This window comes from Cajanus cajan, chromosome 11, assembly GCF_000230855.2.
Source record: "Cajanus cajan strain Asha chromosome 11, NIPB_CcT2T_4, whole genome shotgun sequence".
NCBI lineage: Eukaryota > Viridiplantae > Streptophyta > Magnoliopsida > Fabales > Fabaceae > Cajanus > Cajanus cajan.
The window spans coordinates 32,587,586-32,595,288 of record NC_138527.1 but is presented as its reverse complement, the minus strand read 5'-3'; the positions used below and the strand labels follow the sequence as shown (position 1 = coordinate 32,595,288).

General features: G+C 37.9%; 1 pseudogene across 1 annotated transcript; it reads left to right on the top strand.

Moving 5' to 3' along the window:
* The first annotated feature begins 407 nt into the window (after positions 1 to 407).
* LOC109800430 (putative mannitol dehydrogenase) lies at positions 408 to 7,389 on the top strand (annotated as a pseudogene). Its single transcript, XR_014430698.1, has 6 exons — positions 408 to 505; positions 792 to 905; positions 1,088 to 1,149; positions 6,164 to 6,622; positions 6,711 to 6,864; positions 7,056 to 7,389. The product of XR_014430698.1 is annotated as a putative mannitol dehydrogenase (transcript).
* Positions 7,390 to 7,703: the final 314 nt, after the last annotated feature.

Below are 7,703 nucleotides of genomic sequence, written 5' to 3'. Positions count from 1 at the left end.
TATATCAATTTATATCTACATATATTATATTTGTAGTGACATTTTTTTTGTATGTCATTATATTTAATATTTATTGCAGTGATTATTATAATATTTTATAAATAAATATATCAATATAATAAGCATATTTTTAACCAAAGAAAAATCCTTGCTACGAAGAAAAGTCGCCAAATACGTCTAACAGTAGTGCTTTTTTCTTTTTCTTTTTTCCAGCAAGGAACTCAACCCATGCCTGAACTACGTCACCACTCACCAAATAAATACGTGAATATATAAAATACAATAATAGATATATAAATACATCTTTGGCCACCTCCTGCATGCATTGCTCTTAGTCTTACTCATCACTCTCATATACATCACATCTTTGTTACCCTAAGAGAGAGACGAACACTTATAACATTGAAATGGAAGTGCAGCCAGAATTTGAGCATCCCAACAAGGCATTCGGATGGGCAGCAAGGGATCCTTCTGGTCTTCTCTCCCCTTTCAATTTCTCCAGAAGGTACGTTCATCTCTTCATACAATACATCTTAGTATTTATTTGTTACAGCATATAGAGTTTTTTTTTATAATGAAAATGATAACAACCTTGTCTAATGAAACATTTTCCTGGTTTTTCAATTTTTCCTCGTACAGTGAATACTTTTATTGGATGTGCTAAAAATCTGATGTTACAATAATAATACTAATAGCTAGTAGCAAGTTTATAAAAAAATAAGTGATGAGAAAAAGACGAAGTTGCACACTGCTCAATTCTCATTTTTTGTTTCGTGAAATTAAAATTTCAGGGAAACGGGTGAGAAAGATGTGGCATTCAAAGTGCTGTACTGTGGGATATGCCACTCGGATCTCCACAGTGTGAAGAACGAATGGGGCACTTCCATCTATCCAATGGTTCCGGGGTATGCTTCCTACTTTTTTACACTCCACAAATTTCTCAATTAATGTGGAGTCACACTCATACACACCCTCAAATAAAAATCTGGTCTGCTTTTATCTCATCTGGTCTTGTTTATCAAATATATTGTTAATATCTAGTACTATAAATTCAATTTGATTCTAACTAGTGTAATAAATGGTGCAGACATGAGTTAGCTGGCGTAGTAACAGAGGTGGGAAGCAAGGTTGAAAAGTTCAAAGTGTTAGGTCCAGAGTAGGCTTAATAGTTACTCACAGCTAAAATAAGAGATGAGTAAAAAAGAGACAAGGGAGAAAATAACCACAGTAAAAATATTATTTACTGAAAGGGAGGAAATTACAACACTTCTCTCTCTATAACTTACTCCTTTCTATTAGGAGACTACTACTACCGAGAACAGATCTCAAGGTGTATAAGAGAGGAAGAGAGAAGAGAAGAAGATTTGGGATGAAAATTATGATTTTCAGCTTCCCTATTTATAGGAAAGTCCCAATGGCATTTTCGTAATTTCTCCTAAACTTTTAATATTATTTTATTATCATGTGGGACCCGCTTTTAATTTTAAATTAAAAAATCACCGAAAGTGTTTTCGGTGCTGGCCGCCTGCCACAGCTGCCCACAGCTGTCTAACATTTCTCCCACTTGAAGATTATGATTAAGTTCATCATATCTTCACACCATTGATACTTCATGTTGCTTATGTCTCCAATAGGCCAAATAAGGATCGACACCATGTAAACTTGTCAGTGTTGACAGGCTTTGTCATTACGTCTGCTATGTTGTCTTTTGTATGGATCTTCTGCATATCCACTTTTCCTTCTTCTACTACTTCACGAACAAAGTGATATTGAATTCCTATGTGCTTTGTCCTGGAATGAAAGGCTGGATTCCTTGCAATGTGCAAGGCACTCTGACTGTCACAATACACAGTAATTTTCTCCTGCTTGTGCCCGAGTTCTTCCAGTAACCTTTGAATCCAGATTGCTTCCTTGCATGCTTGCGTAGCTGCCATGTATTCAGCTTCTGTAGTAGATAGAGCTACAACAGTCTGTAACTTAGACAACCAGCTCACTGCTCCTCCAGCAAGTGTAAACACATAACCAGTAGTAGATTTTCTTTTATCCAGATCTCCTGCAAAATCTGAATCAACATAGCCTTTGACAAAAAACTCCGATCCTTCAAAACATAATGCAACATCTGAGGTTCCTTTGATATATCTAAGGATCCTCTTTACAATACTCCAATGCTCTCTACCAGGATCTGCCATAAACCTACTGACCGCTCCCACTGCTTGTGCAATGTCTGGTCTCGTACAAATCATGGCATACATAAGGCTTCCCACCGCTGATGCATACGGCACTCGAGACATTTCTATCCTTTCTGCTTCGTTGCTAGGACTCATACTTGAGGATAATTTGTAATTGACAGGAAGTGGGGTAGAAATTGGCTTACAGTCTTGCATGTTGAAGCGCCGCAAGACTTTCAATAAATAATTCTTCTGAGAAAGCCAAATCCTCCTGTTTTTTCTGTCTCGGTGAATTTGCATCCCTAAAATCTTGTTTGCTGGTCCCAAGTCCTTCATATCAAACTCCCTAGCCAATTGTGCCTTTAATTCTTGGATCTGATCTTTGTTGGGGCCTACCACCAACATGTCATCCACATACAACAGCAAGATGATGAAATCATTGTCATCAAACCTATTGTAGTACGTACAATGGTCTGAACTCAGTCTGTTGTAACCAAGGCTAATAATGAAGGAATCAAATCTCTTATACCAACACCTTGGCGCCTGCTTTAAACCGTACAGAGATTTGGTCAACCTACAAACCAAGTTTTCTTTTCCTTGTTCTTTAAAGCCTTCTGGTTGGAGCATATATATTTCTTCTTGGAGTTCCCCATGAAGAAAAGCAGTCTTTACATCAAGTTGCTCAAGATGTAAATTAAATGCAGCACACATAGCCAGAACAACTCTGATTGTGGTTAATCGAACAACTGGCGAGAATATCTCGTTAAAATCAATGCCCTCTTTCTGAGCATATCCCTTAACCACCAATCTTGCACGATATCTCTCCACTTGATCATTGCCATCACGTTTGATCTTATAGACCCATTTGCAACCAATGGCTTTTCGACCTTTTGGAAGATCAACAAGTTCCCATGTTTTATTTCTATGTAAGGCCTCTATTTCTTCATGCATTGCTGCCATCCACTGAGAAACATCAGAACTCCTCAACGCCTCTTGAAAGGTTGATGGTTCTCCTTCTTCAGTTAAGAGACAGTACGCATCATGACTTGCCATAACATAGTCTGAATGCCAAGATGGTTTCTTCGTCTGACGTGTTGTTCGTCGAACATCTCCATCATTGTCCTCATTTGGTTCTTGTTCATCGTGCTCTTGTTCTGCTTCAGAGGTGTCATCTTCTTTAGATTTTCCTCCTATCTCCACTATACTGGTGTCTTTGATAGTGCTGTCATTTTCCTGCTCCTTTTGCAGTTCAGTTTCTGCAAACACTACATCCCTGCTAACAACAACCTTGCGGGCAGTGGGATCCCACAAGCGATACCCCTTAACATTGTCAGCATAACCCAAGAATATACATTTCCTGGATTTTGGGTCCAGCTTTGTTCTTTCTTGGGAGTTGTACATCACGTACACCGGACATCCAAACACATGTAATGAAGAATAATTTGATGGTTTTCCATTCCACATCTCCATTGGTGTCTTCAAACCAATTGCTGTTGATGGTGAGCGATTGATCAAATAACAAGCAGTTCTTACTGCTTCTGCCCAGAAAGACTTGGCTAATCCTGCAGTTCTCAACATAGCTCTTGTCCTTTCTAGGAGAGTTCGATTCATCCGCTCTGCTACCCCATTCTGCTGAGGTGTATGAGCAACTGTAAATTGCCTCTTAATACCCTCTTGCTTGCAGAATGCCAGAAAATCACCATCTGTATATTCTCCTCCATTATCTGTCCTTAAGCACTTAATCCTTTTTCCAGTATCAAGTTCTACTTGTGCTTTAAATTCCTTGAATACTGGGAACACATCTGACTTCTTCTTGATTGGGTACACCCACAATCTCCGGGAATAATCATCAATAAATGATACAAAATATTTTGCTCCTCCCATGGAAATTTCTGGTGATTCCCAAACATCAGAATGGATCAAGTCAAGTATGTGTTTGCTCCTTGTAGTTACTTTGGCAAATTGTAATCTATGTTGCTTGCTTGTCACACAGTGCTCACAAAATGGTAAGGTTACCATTTTAAGCCCTGACAAGAGATTACGTTCCGCAAGAATTTTCAGGCCTCGCTCTGACATATGTCCTAGTCTACGATGCCACATCATCGTTGCCTCTTCTTGACTTATTGCTGCAACTGATGCATCCGCTTCTTGCAACGTTTCTCCCAAAAGCAAGTATAGATTTGATGTGATCTTCTCAGCTTTCATCACCACCAAATTGCCTTTAACTACCTTTAAGATTCCACCTTCAACGTGGATCTTGCACTTGAGATCATCTAGTTGCCCAATGGACAATAGATTCTTTTTCAAGCCCTTCACATGTCGTACCCCTTGAATTGTACGAATAGTACCATCATACATTTTTAATTTGATAGTACCAACTCCAGCAATTTCCAAAGCATGATCATTTCCCATAAATACGGATCCTCCTGAGATTGATTCATAAGTGCAAAACCAATCTCTATTTGGAGTCATGTGCCAGGTTGCACCTGAATCCAATATCCAACATTCATGGAGTTGTTTTTCGCCTCTGGAACTTATTGCTTCACTGTACAAGATTTCTCCATCTTCTTGGGTACTAGCAACACAACCTTGAGAGGTTGACGCTTCAGAATTCTTCCCTCCTCCACTCTTCTTGTGCCAACAATCTTTCTTCATGTGCCCTCTCATGCCACAATTATAGCATTTGAGGTTCTTCCTTCCTCGAGATTTTGATCTACCATGATTTTGACTCCCACTGGAGCCACGTTCCATTGATCTTCCTCTCATCATCGTCAAAGCTTCTGCTTGCTTTGAACTTTCCAGTCTGTCTTCCTTATTCTTTCGCCTGGACTCTTCTTCAAGAATAGCTCCGGCAACATCCTCAAAGGATAGACGACCAACAACATTATTGTTTGTTATGTTGATGATGAGTTGATCATATGAATCTGGTAAACTCTGAAGTAGAAGCTCCGCACGTTCATTTTCCACTATGTTGAAATCAGCTGTTGAAAGCTGAGCAAATAGCGTATTCAGATTGTTGATGTGGTCCGTCACTGCTGTGGACTCACTCATTCGAAGAGTGTAGAGTTTCCTCTTTAAGAATATTCTGGTGTGAAGTGACTTGACCTCGTATAATTTTACGAGCGTGTCCCAAATCTCCTTTGCAGTTGTCTTCTCTGCTATGCTCGACAAAACTGAATCAGCCATTGCTAAGTGCAAATTGGCAACAGCATTGTCATCCATTTCTCTCCACTTTTCATCAGTAATATCTGATGGCCTGCCTTCAATTGCTTTAAGACAGTTGTCTTTTCTCAAAATTGCTCTTATCTTCAATTTCCACAGGGAAAAATTGTTCCCGTTGAACTTCTCTATCTCAAACTTTGCTGCCATAATTTCTTCTATTAAACCGACTTAAGTAACTTCCACTAGAATAGTACCGCCTACTGGAACAATGATAAAATCCAGTAACAAGAATAATTCTTTTCTGATGTGACTGATCAGACAATACTGCAGCCACAGAGCATACTAAGAATTTTCTCCGATACTATACCAATGTACACCACAGCGGAATAATAAACAACCTAGTGGCTCTGATACCACTGTTAGGTCCAGAGTAGGCTTAATAGTTACTCACAGCTAAAATAAGAGATGAGTAAAAAAGAGACAAGGGAGAAAATAACCACAGTAAAAATATTATTTACTGAAAGGGAGGAAATTACAACACTTCTCTCTCTATAACTTACTCCTTTCTATTAGGAGACTACTACTACCGAGAACAGATCTCAAGGTGTATAAGAGAGGAAGAGAGAAGAGAAGAAGATTTGGGATGAAAATTATGATTTTCAGCTTCCCTATTTATAGGAAAGTCCCAATGGCATTTTCGTAATTTCTCCTAAACTTTTAATATTATTTTATTATCATGTGGGACCCGCTTTTAATTTTAAATTAAAAAATCACCGAAAGTGTTTTCGGTGCTGGCCGCCTGCCACAGCTGCCCACAGCTGTCTAACACAAAGTTGGGGACATGGTTGGTGTGGGATGCATGGTTGATTCATGCCGTACCTGCCAAAATTGTTCCGACAATCTTGAGAATTATTGTCCACAGCTTACGCTCACATATGGTGCCAAGTTTAAAGATGGCACCATCACATATGGAGGTTACTCTGACTCAATGGTTGCGGATGAACATTTTGTGGTTCGCATTCCTGAGGGCATACCACTTGATGCTGCTGCACCTCTCCTTTGTGCCGGCATCACAGTGTATAACCCTCTCAGATATTATGGACTTGACAAGCCTGGTCTGCATGTGGGTATGGTTGGTCTTGGTGGACTAGGCCATATGGCTGTCAAATTTGCCAAAGCTTTTGGTGCTAATGTCACAGTAATAAGTACATCACCAAACAAAAAGGAGGAAGCAATACAACATCTTGGAGCTGACTCCTTTCTAATTAAGCAGTGACCAAGATCAGATGAAGGTACACACACATATATATATGCCATGCATTTGGGTAGTGGAAATTTATACTCACAATTAACTAATGTTTATAAATGATGATTTTGTAGGGTGCGATGGGTACTTTGGATGGTATTATTGACACAGTTTCTGCCGTTCATCCTCTCTTACCTCTCTTTGATTTACTCAAGTATCATGGAAAGCTTGTAATGGTGGGTTTACCAGAGAAGCCTCTAGAGCTGCCAATCTTTCCTTTAGTTGTGGGTAAGTATATGAAAAATATTTCCCTAGATAGGGTGTAAAGCACAAAACATATGTAATGAGGTTCATAAGGATAGTTTAGTGCAAAATCAAAATATGTTCATGTAAAGATTAAAATAAAAAATAAAAATAAAAATAAAAATAAAAATAAACTTTGATGCTAACTTAAGTATTTTGACAAATATAATTGGCAGGGAGAAAAATAGTAGCTGGCAGTATCATTGGAGGGTTAAAGGAGACGCAAGAAATGATTGATTTTGCAGCGAAATACAATGTGAAACCTGACATTGAAGTCATTCCAATGGACTATGTCAACACAGCTATGGAGCGCCTCCGCAAATCCGATGTTAAGTATCGATTTGTAATTGACATTGGAAACACACTGAAACCAAGCTCATGAATTTTGAACGATTTACATATCTGAGAGGAATCATTGATTAATTGTCAAGGAGCTCCCGACGTGGATCTATATTATATCTTTTTGTTATGTGATATCTTGATTAATAATAATTTGGGTTTAATTCTAAATTACAGCTGCGGATTTTGTTCTCAAATAATTTTCTTTTTTTTAGATTTTTTCTCTAAGTTTTGAAAATGTTGCAAATAGTATATATCTTTCCATCAATATTTTGTTAAAATATAATTAGTGTTAATGTAAACATCAAAATTAATTAGATTTTGTACTTCGAAACTTTTTCTCTGACACATTTTACTACAAATAATTTTTTCACAAATTTTCTAAAATTAAAAAATATTATAAATGGTAACCCTTTATTTGACTATACTTAACATGATTAATAATCAATTTGAATTTGTATTAATATTCATACAAAAATAACTTT